The sequence below is a fragment of the Schistocerca gregaria genome, chromosome 9 (genome assembly GCF_023897955.1).
Source record: "Schistocerca gregaria isolate iqSchGreg1 chromosome 9, iqSchGreg1.2, whole genome shotgun sequence".
Taxonomy (NCBI): domain Eukaryota; kingdom Metazoa; phylum Arthropoda; class Insecta; order Orthoptera; family Acrididae; genus Schistocerca; species Schistocerca gregaria.
In genome coordinates this window covers 67,091,251-67,112,373 of record NC_064928.1, presented here as the reverse complement: position 1 = coordinate 67,112,373, position 21,123 = coordinate 67,091,251, and the positions used below count along the sequence as shown (strand labels likewise).

Here is a 21,123-nt window from a genome sequence, read left to right as displayed (position 1 = left end):
TAACTTTACTGAAAACACTCTCACAGCACCCCCCACCCCCCAACAGGTTTTAACAGCAGTCTTCAGCTTGGGTCAATGTGTTGGCAGAATTTGGTGCCTTCTTACTAAGTATAGATCACTTTGTTTGATTACTTTGAATTGATCACATAAATCCACTTGATATCCGTTGTTCATTTAAGGAATATGTGAAAATAATACCTAATATTTTTAGAGCAGGTACCTAGTGAAATTTTAGCTTTCTGTCAGTGGCTACAGGAGTGAGATTGTATGGAAACTTCACTGATTCTGGTTTACTATGCCACAATACATCATGTACATTTAACTGTCTTAAATTAAGTTAAATAAGCTCTAACTTGTGCACACTTTTGTGAAACAGAGCAATGTAAGAACTTAAAAATTCCAGATACTGGTATTCTGATAGATAAAACATAATATCTTCACAATATAATTAACAGATATGTTGTTATACTTTAATCAATTACATTATGAGATATGTTAATAAAGAGTATGTTCTTCTCCCAGAAATTACATGAAAATATACCAAATGTAAACAATTATTTTTTTATTAGAAATAATGTTTCACAATTTACTTAATATTTATGTTTTACTGAAGTGGGCATTCCACTGTGGAGAAGCTTTTGTATCAAGTCCTCATTGTTGCTTTTCATATCATCACTCAGTAACTGGCTTCCATTTTTTGTGCCATTTATGAAGATTTTGAATTCTTCACATGAGTCCATTTTATATGCTACTGGTTCGTAGTAACTTTCTGTGTGAAACACGTCAATATATTCCCCACAGTACTGCACCGTCAAGCTGGCAAGTGCCCAAGGTTCGCGAGATATGCTCTTTGACTAATGAGTTGAATGTAATCTGTGTATTTCATTATTATTTGATTAACTGTCCATATTTCACATGGTAATTCATCATTTGTGGTGGTTTCGTTAGCAATTATGTACTCAGAAATACAATGGCAGTTTCCCAGATGGCAACTGTTCGAGAAAGTGGGTATTCCGTCATAATAAAGACAGAAACTTGAGGTTATATATCGAGCAAAAAGACAAATATGAGAGTGAAACACAACATGCAGGTATCTATAGACCTAGTTTCTGAATGTGTGCAATATTGTTACAGTATATGGCCTGATTTCACAGCTCCTAACTTTTATTAGTGTAACTATTATTAGTAGGAAAAAAGCACATGAATTTATCTGATGTTTATCCAAACTGTAAATGATCAAACTTATTTACTAATCCAACCTTCCTTTATTTATTTTTTTCAAAAAAACTTATATTCAGTTTAAAGTAAGTGTTTATTTTGAGGAAACCCACCTACTTCGGAAACTTATCACTGCCTAACTTGTTTGGATATCAAGCAAACTTTTTGCAACAAAACCTATTCTTCCAAAACAAATTTTGGAGAGTTGGACAATGGTGCCTAACTGTGCACATGTCTAGCCTACTGCTCAGGCAGGACTCACTAGACGGTGTTACAAGGCCAGTTTGGAAAGGAAGAGTGGATTCATTGTGTTGCAAGAAGATTTTTGGGAAAGAATTAAATTCTGCACTCTTTATCTTAAAAATTCTCACTGAATAGTTTAACTGAGACAGTATTTATGTTCTTGTTAAACTGTGCTTCTTAGCTTAACCAGGTTGACGGGGATGGTTTGTTAACAAAATACACACTTGGAGACTTCTTGATCTTTTCTTTTAATTAATTAATTTATTTATTATATATAAACGTATGGCATAATTTCCTGAAATTTCTGTAATACAAATTTGCTCTGTACCGACATATGTAGCAATGTCTGTGTTAAGTGTAAATCTAAACAGCATTATTATGTTTAACAGTTTCAGCCACTCTATAAATTAAGATCAGTGCAAATGCACTGGCTGTATTTTGTGTAGTGTTCTATGTGCAATAAACCGAAAGCCTACTTATTCATGATAGAGGATGAAACAATATTGTGAAAATTACCACTCGCTATATATCGGAGACGGTGAGTTACAAATAGGCATGACGAAAAGACTGTCATAAACATAGCTTTCAGCCATTAAGGCCTTACTAGCCTAAAGCTGTATTTGTGACAGTCTTTTTGCCATGCCTATCTATGACTCAGCATCTCTGCTAGATGGTGAGTGGCAATTTTCTTTTTCACAATATTGTTACATGCCATCCTAGATTTTTCATAGAAGATGAAATGTACTTAACTTAATAAAAAATGTCTAAAAGTACAAAATGTATTGTAACTTGTAATAAATTGCCTGGTTTGAAATAATAAAAGTTCCTTGAACAGTCTTGCTTGAACAACCAAACAACAACAAGAACATCATTCTTGAAGCAAATGCAATAATAAATTTTGTTATGCAACAGCTGATATTATGTCCTCAGAGAATCACTTGTTGTAGAACAGATGTTCAAGTGGACAATTAATTGTTTTAGTTGTTTTAAATGATTGGTTTCAGTTCACAAGAACCATAATCAAATCTAGATAAAAATAAAATAACAACACAGACTATGATGTGCAACAATGCTGTTAAACCATGTCAGACATCAAATATGCCAGAATGTACCTGACTATGGGTTACCTGTCCAACTTACCAGCAAAATTTACATGCTATGTTACAGGATAAAACAGTGGTCTGATAGAATCCGTGTTATTCGTACAGCCCACAAGGTAACTGCCTGCACTTGGTGCCTCATACATTTGATACATATGAACAAAAATTACATTTCCAAACTGAATTAATAATAATTTTTTGTTTGTTGAGAGTACCATTTTATCGTTGTTGCATTCACTTGGATCAACCAAAATGAGGTTCAATTCTTGGTTTTGTGGTTGTAGACATTGAGTTCTTCTAAGATGTTAAGGACTCTTTCATTTTCAGCCCTGCGTAAAATGTTCAAATTACGAGTGCTATTCAGAATGTAGGTTCCGATCGGCGGCGAAATGGAAACCACTGTGAAAATCCATTGAAGCTTTGCACAGACATGTCGGGTAGTGTCTCTACTATGTCCATCGATCACAGCATGTCGCTCCTTTCAATTCTGAGTGCACAGTAAGCATGAAAAGGTGCCTAGAAAATAGTATCTTCCGCCAAGTATGAGGGCCCAGAGAGAAATTTTGCCTGAAGATATGCAGCCCACATAATATAACTGTCACGTGTTTCCTTCTTCAAGACAGTTCGCAGCCACATTCTGCAGGGGCAATGGATATGCTCCTGCCGTGTTCCCAATTCGAAGTTTTTGACCATCGAAAATACAGCCCATAATTGCCTCCCTCTGAGTTTCATCTCTGCTCACATGAACGGCTGGCTATGAAGACAACATTTTGGCACAGAAGCACCAGAGTCTTCCTCTCGACCCTCTTGGTAGGATCGGTGTCAATCTTGCGGTATGCACTGTCACCAAGTAGAACCCGCATCTTCTCAGCATAATCCTGTCGGGATAGGATCACTGTTGCGTTGCCCTTGTCTGCAGGTAATATTATTATGCCTGGAAGACTCTGGCGCTTCTGAAGTATTCCGGCTTCCCTGACAAGGTTGCCAAGAAGCTAAGCCCGAGGGCTGCTGTTTCTCCTAGACTTTACAGACTGCCGAAGGTGCACAAGGAATTGATTCCATTCCGTCCCATTGTCAGCAATATTGGTGCCCCAACGTACCTTCTCGCCAAGCACCTCGAACAACTGCTTAGCCCTTACATTGGGAGATGTAAACACCATATCCGTAACTCCATGGATTTCCTGGGACACATCAACAACCTTACACTTAAGGAATCTGACATACTGGTGAGCTTCGACGTGCTATCTCTAGTCACTAAAGTTCCAAGAGACTACCAACATTTTCAGACATGTTCTGACATCAACTTACTTCTTATTTGACGGTGAATACTACAAGCAGACAGAAGGAGTAGCCACGGGGAGTCCACTCTCACCCGTTGTCACAAATATGTACACGGAACATTTCGAGGAGGAAGCTCTCGAATCAGCACATCTAAAACCACCTGTTTCTTTAGATATGTGGATGATACCTTCGTTATCTGGCCACACAGAAGAGATAAACTGGCAGACTTCCTCACACATCTCAACTCCAGACGCGAGAATGTTCAGTTCACCACGGAGATCGAAATGGATGGGATGCTCCCTTTCCTAGATGTTTTGATTAGAAGACGAGCAGACGGCACTTTGGGCCACAGAAATAGGAAGAAGATGCACACCAATTTGTACCTACATGCGATTAGCTGCCACCACCCAGCACAAAAGAATGGCATGCTCAAAACTCTTGTACACACAGCTCACACCATCTCCAACAGGGACAGTCTCCGACAAGAATTGGACCATCTGAAGACCATGTTTCGGAGGAATGGTTACGAGGAAGGGCAAAATCGGAAGGCTCTACATCCCACACCTGCAGTACCGGCAGAAGCTGAGGATGAACTTCAGGAGGAGGTGGCATTGGCTATTATTCTGTTTTGTGGGGCCTTATCCGGAAAAAATTAGACGCATTTTACGTAAACACTAAGTGAAAACCTTCTTCCGTCCTCCAAGCAAAACTGAGAGCCTTCTCGGTAGTATCAAGGACAACCTTGGGCTACGTAAATCAGAGGTTTATAAGATACCTTGCCAATGTGGGAGTATATACATAGGTCAGACCATTCGTACCACTGAGGACCGATGCCGAGAACATCGACGGCACACTAGACTGCAACAACCCAGTAAATCTGCAATCGCTGAGCATTGCCTGTCAGAACTCCACAGCATGGATTATGACCAAACCAAAGTACTGACACAGACTTCCAAATACTGGGGCTGTGTCATCAAAGAAGCCATAACTAAATCGTAACAACAGTTACATCCTTAGCAAGGCGTGGGAACCCGCAATCACCCAGATTAAGAAGAAAAAGGATATTTCCCAGAGTGTACTGACTTCGGGGGAAGAGGGAAGAATAACAAGAGCGGTGCCGGCGTACCCTCCTAAACGAGAAGACCTAGGATGCAGCGCCCAGACGGCGGGAGAACGGACGCTGTACCTCGACCGCGCACGGGGAGCAAACCGCAGCAACTCATAGGAATTGCCTGAGGGAGGAGGGAGATTGTCCTATATATGCCTGATGCTGGCCCACCGCCAGTCAGTACATTGGCGCACCTGACGATGGCAACGTGGTCGATTGCCGAAATATTGTGTCCTATGCACACTCGTACCAGGCTGTTCACCGGAGATTTATTTCATCATAAAATACGCCTGGAGAAATTGAAGAATCGGATGTAGATAAGTAGCTGGAAGATGGAGCTAACTGTTGCAAATAACACATTTTTTATTTTTGCAGTGGTTTCCATTTTGCAGCTGATCAGAACTTACTTGCCAAATACCCCTTGCATTATCAATGTTCATGGCCAAATTTAAATTTGCCATATGTGCCTTGAACAAGGTAGTGTTTGGAGGGCATATATGTGCTTCCTGAGTCGAGCTTTGCAGCTCCCCTCCATGCGCCCTATGTACTGTTTATGTGGTCACTGCACTTAATACAATAGATATCTGAATTGTGAAACTTATTCCTACTATAATAGACTTTCTTGCAGAGCCAGAATTTAGGCAAGTTATTTGTTTGAACACCTAGTTTTGCATTCGTTTTAGTAAAGCATCTCTTACTTCATCAGAAGTATTCTTCTGTTCTTACCTCCGTACCTTACTATAAATTTGCACCAAATCTCTACCTTTCTATCAATTCATCACGATCACTTTTCTAAAAATGTTTGATGCTCTTTCAATTTCACACTGGGAGAGAGGCTGTCTTAATAATCTATACCACTGCATAAAGATGACAATTGTTGGTTACAGAAAACTGACCAAATTCTTGGAAAAGGGACAGATCACACCTGTCTACAAGGAGGGTACTAGAAGTGATTCACAAAACTGTCATCCAATATTCTCCACATCGATTTGTTGTAGAATCGTAGAACATATTCCGAGCTCAAACATAATGATGTATCTTGAATAGCATCACCTGCTCAATGCCAACCAGCACAGATTTCAAAAACACAGATCATGTGCAACCCAACTTGCACTTTTCTCATGTGACATACTCAAAGCTTTGAATCAAAGCAACCTGGCTGATGCAGTGTTCCTTGATTTCTGAAAAGCATTTGACTCAGTACTACAACTACTCTTACTGTCATCAATACGATCATATGGGGTATCAAGTGAAATTTGTAACTGGATTGAGGACTTTTTGGTAGGGAGGACACAGCTTTGATGGAGAGTCATAGTCAGATGTAGAAGTAACTTCGGGTGTGCCCCAGGGAAGTGTATTGGGACCCTTTCTGTTCATGTTGTTCATGTTTTATATTAATGACCTTGCAGACAATATTAATAGTAAAATCAGGCTTAATGATAAAGTTACCTATAATGGAGTACTATCTAAGAGAACCGGCATAAATATTCTCTCAGATCTTGATAATATTTCGACATGGTGCAGAAATTGACAACTTGCTCTAAATGTTCATTAATGTAAAATTGTGCACTTCACACACACACACACACACACACACACACACACACACACACACAAAAGTATCCTATGTCTATAATATTAATGAGTCACTGTTGTAATTGGTCAACTCATACAAGTGGTGTAACACTTTGCACAGATATGAAATCAAATGATCAGATAGGTTCAGTTGTGGGTAAAGCAAGTGGTAGACTTGGGTTTATTGGGAAATGCAATCAGTCTACAAAGAAGATTGCTTACAAATCAACTGCACAACCCATTCTAAGCTATTGCTCAAGTGTGTAAGTGTGTAAGGACTAACCGGGTGGGGGGGGTGGGGGGGGGGGGGAGAGGGGGGGTTGAATGTATACAGGAGAAGGACAGCATGCATGGTCACATGCTTGTTTGATCCATGGTTTTCTCATCACATGTTAATTCGGTAAAAAAAAAATAAAAAAGAAAAATGCAGGTAGCTTCTCTAAACTTAAATATAGATACATCTCAACATGCTTTGATCAAAATAAAAAAGTGATAATTCACACAGTGCAACACATACACACAGAAACTGAGAACCATTTATATTTCATAATGCTCAAAATGGCATGAATAACAATATAATGCCATCCAATTAATTCCAGACATAAAATGTCTCCCCATTCAGACATTCAAGCAGGAAATTCTGTGGAAGCCCACATTGAACAAGAAAGGAAAGACGATGATGAATGGAAATATGGAATATTAACACACTATTACAATTGGAGAAGTTGGACAAGGAGATGAGAAGAAACAGAGTGGACACCTAGAGGTGTTCTGGAGAAATATGTAAGTCAATTCTTGGTATTGTCACAATTATCAGCAAGTAATTCAAGGGGATATTATAGTTTTCAAAATTATGTAATGTTTTCTTTTCAGCACTACTTGACTTGCACTCACATAATTAGGGTCTTCATAATAAAGACAATATTATGTATACAACAAAATATACATCTGATGATAGCACAATGCCATTATTGGCATAATTATTAAGTAGCAAGTAATACAGCTCTCAAGGAATATTACTTCACTTGCATTGAAAATGACAATTTTTCACACAATTTTAAAATATACTCATAACTGACAAAATTTACATAAGAATGAATTGTACTCACACAACACAAGGAATCATTGCTTCAAGCAACTTATATATAACTGCCACAAATGAAATAAAACTGTCACAAAAAGTCTTCACTAATGCTCAGGAACACACACTACAGCATTCACCCATTTCTTTATGTCAGGTTCATTTTATCACTCATCTCCTACAAAAATTGCATAATTTTCTTGCCTCAGACAACGGCGAGTAGTCATGTGTTTTTTTAAAGTATCACTCCTAAAACACCGATAACTGCAGCGAGGACACTGAACCTGTGGTTCTTTACCACATTCAAACTTCAAGTGTCTATGCAGCCCTTGCGGATACCGATAAGACTTGCTACAAGTATGACAACTAAACCGTTTACGTGATGCTGTCTGGGATGTTGTCAAAGTCACATTATTCAGATAATCACTGCCAGATGGTGAATGCAGACTTTTCATTTCTTGAGTGCAAAAATTTTCTTCATATGTAAGTTCTTCATTTGATCTCCTGACTTCTCCAATGTCAACTTCAGCACTGTTACAATCATCATGATAATCATTGGCACTGTGATAATTGTTGTCATTATCATCATCATCATCATCAAGAGTAAGGTCTTCTACAATTTCAATGTGACTCTCAAGCACCTCAGATTTTAGTTCTAGTGATACCTCCTGTTGGTATGCACTCAGATTTGCTGACTTTTTTTCCAGTAATACTGCTTCCGGTATTAAAAACTGTTCTTTTTCTGCAACAGCCATTTCCCCTCTGGAGCTCTGCAACTCACTGCAGTCAGACTGATAAGGAATTTGACTTGATGATGATGATGATGATGATGATGATGATGATGATGATACCATGATGTGTGCAGATGAAGACGAGGTCTTTTGCACTTGAACTGGACTATAAACTAATCCACCAGATGAGTTATTTGCTGTGGCCATTACTTCCCTTTGAGAGGGAAGTTGATGTATGCTATCAAAATCAGGAGTAATAACTTCTTTGAATGCATTTTGGCCCATTCCCTGATCAAAACTGTAGTGTTTGATAATTTTTCTATGCTTTTGAATGGATTCAGAACCTCCATCCTGGGATGACCCAGATGGACAGCACCTTCTAAATGACTGCACATTTCTTTCTCTTGCATTTTGACTCGAGGAAGAGCACGGTACAGAAACAGGTTCTGATGGGTTATTTTCTGGAAGTTCATTTCTTTCACTACCTTTTTGCATGTTGACGTCATCCACACACCCACTGCCAGACAGTCCTCTTATCTGAAGAGACTCTGAGAGCTTCAGAACACCACTGAGCTCCTCCTGCGGTACATTTACTTTGCCACGGTACATAAAATCCAACAGAGCCTTTATTGTGACGTATTTTACATCATGCAGAATAATAATTGGATGCTTCTCAAAGTTTTCAGAGAACAGTTCCTCAAAATATGGACTACAGGCTGAAAGAATTATCTTATGTGCTCTTAAATGATGCCCCTCAGCACTAATTGTGCAATCTGTTAATTTCTCATTTTCCAACAGAGCATCAAACACAGACATCAAAGTAGCTTGATGCTTATTCCATCTCAAATGAACACCCATCCTTTACAGCTGTTTCCATGGGACGTCAATTCTTGTATAATGGTGTCTGAACTACTACAATGATGCCATTTATTAGAAAAATTCAGTTTCCTCGGAAGAACAGTGAAATAATTTTCTGCAAGTTCATCTTCAGAGAGTGAAGTAATGTTTCTAAGAGATCTTTCTTCAAATTGCTGATACAGTTGTCGTTCCACAAATTTTGAGCGCCTGACCTAGTGTGTAAAAATCTTATGTTAATCCAATTATCTTCAGGAAGAGTTAGTTACAAAATTATTTACAATGAGTGTAGGGTACAATGACCATAAGGGTAAATGACCAGAAATGATTATAAATTAAAAAGAATGGAAAATTAATTCACATTAATTTGGTTGAAAATTCATCCTAACAAAGATAATGGATGTTTTTTGTACAGTTTTACTAATGACATACAGGTGTGTAGGGCAAAAATACGAAAACACCAAAAAGACAACAAATAAGCATGCCCAATGGGCATAGGAAAACTCTCGGCATTCGAGACAGCTTCCAGTCGTCTTAGAATGGATACATGCAGTTTGTGTACGGTTTTCATTCTCCCTGCAAAACAGTGGCATTTTCAGGTAACGATGATTGAAATGGGCAGCTGTCACGTACCCTTCTCCCCAAGGTAGACAAGAAATGCTCAATAACATTGAGATCTGGCGAATGTGGTGGCTAGTGGAGATGTGGCAACTCATCCTCATACTCACAAAACCAGTCCCAGGCAATGCAAACCATTGGCACCTCGGAACACGGCATCACTATTGGGAAACAAACACTGACCACAGAACGTAACTTATCTGCCAAAATGGTCACACAATCAACAAGAGTAATGTGATCTTGCAGAATATCCACGGGGCTCACAGAATACCACGGTACGGTTGCACATTATGACGAAACCCCATCACATTTCACTTTTGGATGTAAGTTCGGCCAGAATTTGGAAAGAGTATGAAGCAAAACTCATCCGACCAAACAACATCCTACCAGTGCCACACAGTCTAGGATTCATAGTATCAGCACCACAAGCACCACATTTTCTGTGATGGGCAACAGTATCACTAATGTGCAGTTTTTTGATTTTGGCTTGCCCTGCTATTTCCTGCTCACAGAGGCCCCCTCCCCTGCCTCCCCTGTTCTTTTGCTGCTGACAGGTTTTGTGAGTGCAACATTCAGATCTGCAGTGACTTTTGCAGCTGGCCTCCTCTTATTTTTCATTATATCCTCTTCAATAGTCATCTGTCATAATCACTAAATACACAATTTTGTCCACATGGTGACTTAGTGGGTGACGTTTCTCCTCTTTCCTAATGGGTGACGTTTCTCTGATTTCCCCGTAAGCAGTACAACTCTTCGACACAGTGCCTCTCGAATCACCAAGCACTTTGGCTAACACAGTTACGGAAATACAACAGTTCAATCTTTAAACTAGGCTATCGTCCACAAATAAGTTCGACCATGCATTTCTCGTGGTGTGTTCATATTTTTGTCCACAATCTGCATGTTTGATGAAATCATGTTTTATTATCAGTCTTTAGTTTGGAACAAGGTGTTGGCAGAATGTTGCCATCACCAGGCACTTCCTACTAATTACAGTTTATTTTGTTTGATTATATCTGTCATAAGAGTGGTGGTTTTTCTGTCACTAGATGAGGTAGTAACGTTCAGTTGGAAATTTAACTGGGTCTGCCCAACCAATTTCCTGAGTTAGAATACATTTCGTACATTTACCTGTCATATATTAAGTGGAGTAAACTTTAAATTGTACATTCTTTTCTGGAACACAGCACTATACAAAAACAAAAAATGCTACTTACTGACATTTTCATAGATAATCATACATATATTATCATATTTTAATCAATTACATTGTGACACATATTAATAAAGAGCATACTTTACTCACAGAAATAACACGAAAATGTACCCAATATCGAAAATTATCCTTTTTAAAGAAACAGCTCAAGGATTTAGCATATACTTATGTTGTTGCTAGAATGGTCATTCCATTGCGGAGAAGCTTCTTAATAAAGTCCTCACTGTTGCTTTCTAAATAATCATTCACCAATTTTATTCCATTTTTATGTCATCTACAAAGATTTTGAATTCTTTGCACAAATCCATTTGATATCCATCGTCCATTTAAGAAAATATGTGAAAACAATATCTAACGTTATAAAGCAGATGCAAAACAAACTGAGATATTGTGACTGCTGCTCACATGTAATAACTGTTTGTGTGCAGAGCCCCATACTGCTTAGCTGGCAAATGCCCAAAGTAAAGGAGTCACCCTACAGTGTTCGGGATTCGGGAAGGGGGGGGGGGGGGGGGGGTGTACTCTCCTCGACTATTGTGTTGAAGATAATCGGCAATGCTTTCCCAAACAGCCCCTGCATGGACACCAAAAGAAATGAGTAATTCTTGCGCACGACTGGATTGGCAGCCCATTGCACCTGTGGATTTCAGTCATTACTACTTGAGTCAATCAGCTTTGTGAGTGGCAGTTCTTCATTTTTTGTGGTTTCATTAGCAATTCTGTGATCAGAAATACAAGAGCGACTTCCGAGATGGCAACAGTTTGATAAATAGGAAATCCATCATAATAAAGAAACTAGTGCTTACATACAGAGGAAAAATAGAAACAAATGACACACAACATGTGGAAATCAATGGACCTGATTTCTGGCAGTTTACAAAATTATTACAGAGGACAGATTTCAAGAGCTCCCAACTTCAGAACCTTTAAACACTCATTGTCTTTTATGTTCAACCTCATAATTACCGCATAAAAACTGCATATGAATTTAACTAATGGTTGATCCAAACTGCAGATGCTCGATCTCATTTACTACTCTCCACCTCCCTTCCCCTCCAATGTAGTGTCATCTATGCAGTTTAGAGTGACTTTGGGGAAATCCAGTTATCAGTGCTATAAGTCATGAGGGTGGCAGCAGGAATTTTGTACCACAAACTACTCCTCCAAAATAAATTTTTAAGAGGTTGCAGCTGGACAAAGTTGTGCACATACCTACCATACTCTCTCTGCAGGAATCACTTGACAGCTTCACAAGCCCAATTTAAAAAGGAACACTGGTTTGGTAGTGTTGTTAGAATATTTTTAAGAAAGAGTGAAACTGCTCATCTTGTGTGTCCGGTAAACTGCTCTGCACTGCCAGTAAACTGCTCTGCACTGTTCAACCTACAGACTCCCACTGAGCAGTGTAACTAAGTCAGCATTTATTATTCGCTGCAGCAGTCATGGACATTTACACAGTTTACAATTACTAGTGATTTATCAACTGAAAGTATTTGTCCAAAGCTTAGATAAGCAGTTTTTAAGCATTACGCAACATGGCTCAGCAATGAGTGAGACCTTCATTAAAGCTTGTATCTTCCAGATTTGTGTGGCCACATTTGAAAAAGAATGTGCAACATTGGACTAAGTTATACCCAGCCCACTAGAAGAGCAAAATTACAAGGTGTACCAAGTCACCTAGTGGAAAACTCCTCAGTGTTGATGAATATTTTCACTTGGTACATAACGATATAGTGGGTCCTCTACCTCCCTCTGATGAATTTACATACAGTTTAAGTTGAATTGATATTTTCACCAGTTTGAGTGAGTGGTGACTCTCTGAAACATTACAACCAACAAAGTAGCGAAGCATTCTTGTAATTCCAGCATTACCATATTAGGAACACCACGACAGGTAACAGATCAGAGAATACAATTTCCATCTAACATATATTCCAAGCTTTAGCAAAGATTTGTGGCTGTAAAGTGACTAGAACAATACCAACTGCAGGCTTGTGCAAAAACTGAAAGGGTTCACCATACTCTGAACAGTACCAAATGAGCCTATGCTACAGCTAAATAGGATAACATATTACCAACAATTCTACTCAGCTTCTGTTGCTTCTCCTAAAACGAAAAATATTCTACAATACCAGAAGTATATGGCACTACACTGAAGTTACCTGGGAACTTCTACCACAAACTTCGTGTCAAAACAGACGTTGACCTTCCAACTTCCATCATCGAGTTGAAGAAAAGGGTGAATCACGTGAAACCTACTGTATATTCTTTCAAGACAAAAGGATCATTTTTCCATCTACAAGGATGTGTTTCGATACAATTTCTACAATACAGACAGCACTCATGTATTCCTATGATGGTCAACATGACATAATTCAATGTTTACTCAAGTTCTTTACTGTCAAGATTAAATATGAACGAATCAACATTTTTACTGATTGAAGCCCTGAGCATCCATAACCATCAAACTGGTTGCCAGACTACCAGCACAGGAAATATATTCCACCATCTTTGGGCGTGCATCCGAGATATTATTATTTCTCGCTCCGATACTTCGGCGGACAACCTGACAGCCATTTCCGAGCTGGATAGTTTGCAAGATTTTTAAATAACTTTAAACAATATTATGGAGTAAACACAATTGTGTCAAAGATAACACTGTTGGGAACAACAGCACCAGTCTTATCTTGTCTGTCTAAGAGTATGTGCTTACATAGTATGTGGTTCATTATTATGGATGGCATATGTTAGTATGCCAGGCAGTGAGGACTTGGAACAATACTTGCTTTGACAGTACAAATGAGAAGTGAGGGGTTTCCCAGATTTGCTGAGCTGGAAACCCTAAATCGTCACCCTAAGTCATTCCAACATATGCCATCCATAATAATCAACTACATACTTTTTAAGCACTGTGGACTTGCAGACTCTGTGCATTCTTGCTTGCTTCCCTCCCCCCCCCCCCTCCCCCTCCACCTCTTAGTTGAATAAACTTTTATCTACGACTGATGCTCTTGTTATCAACACTGTTATCGCATATGCATGTGCAAAAATTTAGATCAGAATGTGTGCTGAAATTCCCAGACAAGTTTGGGGGCATCATTGAGTGACACCCACAATGAGGGGAGAAAGATGTGGTGACACATAAAGAGTTAACAATGACTGAAAAGTAAATTTTTTTTTTTTCAAGTTATGAATAATTGTGTGTCCATTTCTGTTATTACAAATGAATGGAACACTCTGCCATTATTGAATCTACATATTGTTTGTTAAGAGCAAGGATTGTAAGAACTGAGTAGTGAGTTGGAAATAATGACTGTTGCTATCAAAAATAAATTACTAACGCTTTAGAAAATGAATAATAGAAAATGTATATATTTCGCAATGATATCTTTGTAAATAAATTCTTTGAATGGTAATTGCAACAGAAACACTGTTACTAATACATTAAAATTAAAGTGATATTTGTTACATAGGCAAAGCCTCAAAAAAGTTTCTTATTCATAATGAAAACAACCAGCAACCATCCAAAGACAACTCTGAATACCCCAGTGCTTTAAATTAAGTATAGGATACTGTCAACATATTAGGTCCACACGAATTATAAACTGACAGTCCAAAAGATTTCAAAGCACGCTTTCTTTACTGTACCATGGAGATGACATTATTAGCTAAAGAGAACGTGTAGGCCATGTTCAAAAACGTTTGGGAACAAGGCTGAGAAAACTAACTGTTGATATAAGAGGAAAAAAAAATAGTCAATGGAAATTTGTTGACTTGTCAGGGTCGGTTAACTAAAACTGAAATAGAAAACTTGCAGGTATACTATGGACAGGCAATTAGAAGAAATAAAGAAAATCTGGAGGCAATGAAGAGAGATATTTGGGCTATATTCTTCTATAAGTCCTCTACTGATGATAAGCCATGTCAAGGATTGTGTACATCAGGAGAAAATTAGTGGTGCAAATACAATAGGGCTCAGGCAACTGGAGAATCTTATTCTCATCATCATTCTCTTCCTACTGCTGTTGGCTCATCCTGACCTTCTAAGGAAATGTCTACATGGGCATACACAGAACCCAAATGAATGTTTCAACAGCATAATTTGGAACCGCCTTCCTAAAACTGTATTTGTAGGCATGCATACAATGAAACCAGGAGTTTGCGATGCTGTTATTACATTCAGTTGTGATAGTACTGGAAAGTGTGGGGTACTGAAAAAGCTGGGAATTAATCCTGGTGAAAATATGACCACTGGGCTGCAACATTGGGATAAAATGAGGATAGCCAATGTAGACAGATCTGCATCTAATATGGCTAAGAAAACAAGACAAACATCCAGGAAGGTGAAAAAGAAGCTGGAAGACCAGCTAGAGGCCAACAGAACTGCAGCAGGACAGTTTTAATTAACTGTAAGTAACTAATTTCAAAAGTGTTTTTCTTTAAAGTCAATTTCCCACAAACTATTTTTTTCAGTACATATGCCCCAATATATCAGAAACTATCATAGATAAATTAATGAAATTTTCAGAGACTCTGCATAACATAAAAAGCCACCTCTGGTGCTACATTCATTAATATTCCCCCATTAGGAAGCTCACAGAAAAGTATTTTCTGCAGAAAAAACTTAATATTTTTTGTTTATAAATTTAAAAAAGTTATTTCTTAAAAACTATAAAATGGATAAAGTAGGTTTAGTACAGTTGACTCTATTAGCATCACGTAACATACAGTAAAATTATTAAGGTCCTGCACCAAATAGTTTTTTTTTCAGAATTGGTTCAAATACTTGCCTAAATTAACATAGGTTAGATAGGCAGGGTGTGGTCCCCTTAAGAGCCATCCCTGACCAGTAATTGTGCAGTCTGTTAATTTCTCATTGTCCAACAGAGCATCAAATACAGACACAAAAGTAGAATGTTGCTTATTCCATCTCAAATGAACATTGTTGCTCTGGTCCATTTTGTCTATGTGTGTTCACGAGACTTCAAACTCTTGTATAAATATGGCTGAACTACTTCAGTGATACTATTTACTAGTGAAGTTCAGTTTTCTTGCAACAACATGAAAATAATTATCTCCAAATTGATTATATTCATGTAGTGAAGTGATGTTTCTCAGATTTCAGCAGAGTGGAATCTTCGATCATTTGTGAATAACAGATAATTCAGGGCAAAGATTCTACTACAAATTGCAAATGCAGCTGCTGTTCCAGAAATTTTGAGTGTCTGACCTAGTAAATAATCTTATGTTAATTCAGAATAAGATATAAAATTATTTTACAGCACATGAGTATAGAGGGCAATGACCATTAGTACAAATGATCAGAAATGATGAGAAATTAAGAAGAATGCATAATTATTTCACATAAATGTTGAAAATTGGTCCAACCAGATACACAGGATGATTCTTGTAGAATTTTATTAGCACATATGTTTGCTTAAATCATGTTTTAGTGTCACTCTTTAGTTTGGCACAATGTGTTAGTAGTATATGCCATCATCAGGTGCCTTCACTCTAATTATAGATTTCTGTGTTTCATTACATTTGCCACGACAGTGATGGTTTTGCCATCAGTGGGTGTGGCAGTGAGGATGGGTAGCAAAATTTCACTAGTTCCGACCGAAGAATTTACTTGGTTACAACACATTTTGTACATTAACTGTCTTTTATGAAGCGAAATAAACTTTAACTTACACACTCTTTCCTGCAACAGGGCAATATACAAAATGAAAAGTTCCACTTACTTGAATCCTCGTAGATTATTGCACTATTAAGGTATTATAATGCAACATATGTATTATAACACTTTAATAAATTTCGTTATGACATACGTAATAAAGAGCATTTTTTCCCCAAAAGAAATCACAGGTAAATATACCAGATATTAACAATGACTTTTTTATTATAGAAAAAACTTGCGAATTTACAAAGTATTTACATTGCATGGGTATTCCACTGTGGAGGAGCTTTTGGACAAAATACCCAATGTTCCTTTGTAACTCATTGTCCAGAAATATTTTTCCTTTTCTTTTTCCTGGCATTTATGAGAATTTTGGTTCCTTCACACAAATCCATTTGGTGTCCCTCGGCCATTAACAAATTATGTGAAGACAGTGTCTAATATATTAAGTACATGACCAGTGAAACTAAATCTGATGTCTCCTGCTGATTTGTGTTAATTATTTGAGAGAATTGCATTGATGCATTCACTGCAATACAGCACTGTCAAGATGGTAAGTGCCCGACATAGAGGAGCTGCCCTACAGTGTTAGTGAAATAAACTTTGCAAAGGTAATATGCTAGACATTTGTGGACATTGTTAGCAGGGACAGCATGAAAATGAGTAATACTCGCACGCAACTACATGGGTAGGCAGTAGTCTCTCTGGATTTCAGTCTTTGCTACTTGAGCCTCTCTCTGCATGTGACAGTTCTCCATTTCTGGTGGTTTCGTTACAGATTCTTAATTCAGAAACATAATGGTGATTTCTGAAATGGTAACAGTTCAATGAAATATGAATTCCATCACAAGAAATTGGGAAACTTCTGTTTATCTATCGAGGAAAAATGGAAATGAATGAGTGAAGCACAATGCGTATATCTACAGACCTGATTCCTGCTGCTGTACAATATTTTTACTGTATACATGATGGCAGAATTCAACAACTTCAAACTTCTAGACACAAAGTACCCAATTTATTTCGCAATCATTGTCATAACTGTACATGATCCATCTCATACACTAGTGTTTCTTTTTTTCCCACTCTCAATGAAGCATTCATCTGTTCAGTTTAAATTAACTCTGTATTTGCTGAAACTCAGCTATTTCAGAAGCTTATCACTGCCTTAACTTGTATGGGCACCAAGCATATATTTGGTAACAAAGTGTATTCCTCCAAAATAAATTTTGTAGAGATCACGGTTGGACAAAGGTGACTAAGTATAAACGTATCTACTCCACCCCTACTGCAAGAATCGCTTGACAGTGTAATGAGCCAAATTTGGAAAGGAAAACTGGATTCATAGTGTTTCAAGATTTTTTAGGACAGAATTAAATTTCTCATCTACTGTATCTGTGGTAAACTACTTTGCACTGCCCATCATGAACATTCCCACTGAATAGCGTGACTGAATCAGCATTTATGAATCTGTAAAATTTTACTTCTTAGCTACAGACAATTTGACAGGATGCTTTACTAACAACACAAACATTGGGTGATTCCTTGAACTATTTCTTTAATATATATTGTGTATCAACATGTGGTACAAATTTCTGTGATTTCTGAATCACAAATTTGCTCTGTACTGTTATATATACAAGGTACCGAATATTAGAGTTTTTAGGCTTTGTAGCATTTATTACATTCAACTTACAATTATAAGTAATACATCAAATGAAAGAGCAATTCAAGCAGTTCTGTTTGCGTAGCAGTGTGCATGCGCATGCACTGTTTCCCGTGTCTTCCATTAGAAAGTGCCAGTAGCAAAGATAGGACTAGACAACGGAAAGCTTTCTGTGTCAGAGTTTACAAGGACTGAATCTATTGTTACAGTGCAACATGTGCTCCTTATTAAGTTCCACAGTAATCCTCCAAGTGAAGATAACATCCATAGATACTATCATCAGTTTGAAAACACTGACTGTCTTTGCAAAGAGGAGAGTATGGAACAACCAAGAGTAACTGAAGAATATGTTGTGTTCAGGAAGCTAGTTGTGAATCAGTAATCCCAGTGACATCTGTGTTTAGACTTTAAAGGAGATGCTTACAACTACAACCTGACTGTCAGCAGCTGTTGTGATCTCTAAAGTCTACAGACTTCCTCTTACTTTCCAACTCTGTGAATGAAATGTTGCTGCAAGCCGAAAATTTTCTGGACCGTGCCATCCTCAGCGATGAATCGATATTTCATCTAAGTGGAAATGTGAATACAGACAACACGTACATCGGGGGTGGGGGTAGGGGGGGTGGGGGGGTCAGCAAGTGCCCATCAGAAGGAAGAGTTGCAACAAGACTCCCCTAAATTGAATTTTGAATTCTTTTGTGCTATATATCAGTGGAAAGTTTATGAGCCTTTCTTTTTCAGTGAAGCAACTGTAACTAGTGTTTCTTATCTTGATGAGCTGAAACTCGCTATTTCCTCACTTGGAATAAGCTGATCCACAGAACTTCCCATGGCAGCAAGATGGTGTGCCGCTTCACTGGCATAACTCAGTACGTGATTGGTAAAATAACATCCCTGACTGCCGGATTGGCTGCAAGGCGCCAGATGAAAGAGCTTGTTTCACTTGGCCTCCATATTCATCCGATCTTACGCCACGTGATTTTTACCTTTCGAGATTCATACAGAATGATGGGTGTGTGTCTCTACTAGTAACTGATCTACCTGACTAATGAAACAGGATTGAAGCAGTTGTTGCAACAATAACTATAGACACACTGATCAACATTTCAGAAGAACTCGCCTACCTACTCAGTGTTTGGTGTGTAATGAATGTCTCAGTGTTTGGTGTGTAATGAATGGTGCTCACACTGAATACTTGTAAAAAAAACTGTCTGAGTTGCTCTTTCATTTTACGTATTATTTATAATTGGAAGTGGAATGTAATAATTGCTACAAAGTCTAAAAACCATGATATTGATTTTGAAATGCCCTATATACGAATATTTGTGGTAAGTTAATAGCATAGCTATCTTTCACAGTCGCAACCACTCTAGTATAAATTCATCCCAGTGCAAGCACAGCGATTATATTTTATTTAGTATTCTATCTACCACAAATTGAATGGACATTAGCTCCTGATGCGAGCAGAAATTTCTTTCACTTAAATAATGAGAAAGTATAAAAGTACAAAATATATTGTAACTCGTAGTAAATCCTCTGGTCCAAACCAACAAATTTTTCCCATATTACCATATCAAATAACAATGAAAACATCATACGACAAAAGCAATCAGACAATATGATTTCGCAAAACTTGAAACAATTTCCTCAGAGAAGATATGCACCCACTTGGTAAACAGGTCTTTTAACTGTCCATCTAGATTGCTTAAATGTTTTTTAATTGGCTGCTTTCAATAAAAATGAATCATCCTCACAGCTTCAGATAAAAGACCTGTAGATGAAAGTAAAATAACAGCAAACACTACAGTATGCGATGAAGCTATTACACCTTATCAAAAATCGGATGTAGCATAATTAACCCGATTGTATCAGTTAGACGAGTAACCAGTCCAACTTGACAGCAAAATTTACATGCTACGTGACACAATTAAATAGTGGTCTGATAGAATCAACGTTGTTCATGTGGCTTGCAAGGCAACTGCCAATAGGTGGTATATGGTACATTCGTCACTCATTTGTAAACAATCTGTTTCCAAACTGAATTAATCATAATTTTTTCACACTGACCTAAACAGAAAGCACATGACATTGGAGATAGGCCTTCTGCAATGCCGTATTCTGACTGCCAGTCAGATCATGAAAATATGTAATTTGAATGGCAGCCAGCCAGTAGCACTGCAGCACGCCTGTCTCTGTCACGCTCTCATAGTCGCTGCTTCAGTATTATGCCATCTGTCAAACAGTCCTCTGCTGACAACCGCCACGGGCAGAGGCTAAGCACGAGGGGCCTTTCATTGATTTCACACACGGCACACGTGTGCCAGCTGTCCGACCACATACTTTCTCCCCATCCTATCGCCACTGACATCGATAAGCAACAACTGCACCTAGGTCTTCGTAGATATTAGAATAGGAATTGAGACTGAATGTGTTCTGCTCATTCTGAATTATATTCAAATTTTGATTTTGTGACCATAAATTCTGAGTTGTTCAAATCTGTTAGGGATCTGCCACTTTTGAGCTCTTTGTGAGATGTCCAAATTATGATGAAAGTTGATGATAAGAGTGTTTTAAAGCTCCTGTGTGTGCTGCAAAATCAGTTTTGTTTTTAGAGTATGCATGTACCCAGAACTGAATATTCAGGTTGCCCCTCCCCTGGTTTGTCCTATGTACTGTTTACTGCAAACACTGTACTTAATCCTAGACACGCCTGACCCTGAAACTCATTCCACCCATTACACACTTTACCCCCCA

At 38.1% G+C, this 21,123-nt stretch overlaps 1 protein-coding gene across 16 annotated transcripts in view; it reads right to left on the bottom strand.

Annotated features, from left to right (window-relative positions):
* LOC126291625 (longitudinals lacking protein-like) overlaps positions 1–21,123 on the bottom strand; it is a 293,043-nt gene that overhangs the window by 115,754 nt on the left and 156,166 nt on the right. Inside the window, exon 4 of one of the 16 annotated variants that reach the window (XR_007551825.1) lies at positions 9,351–9,407. The exons of the other annotated variants lie outside the window; for them this stretch is intronic. The gene's annotated coding sequence lies outside the window, so the exon portion shown is untranslated. Of the gene's footprint in view, positions 1–9,350; positions 9,408–21,123 lie in introns of those variants that run through there. 16 annotated transcript variants of the gene reach the window in all.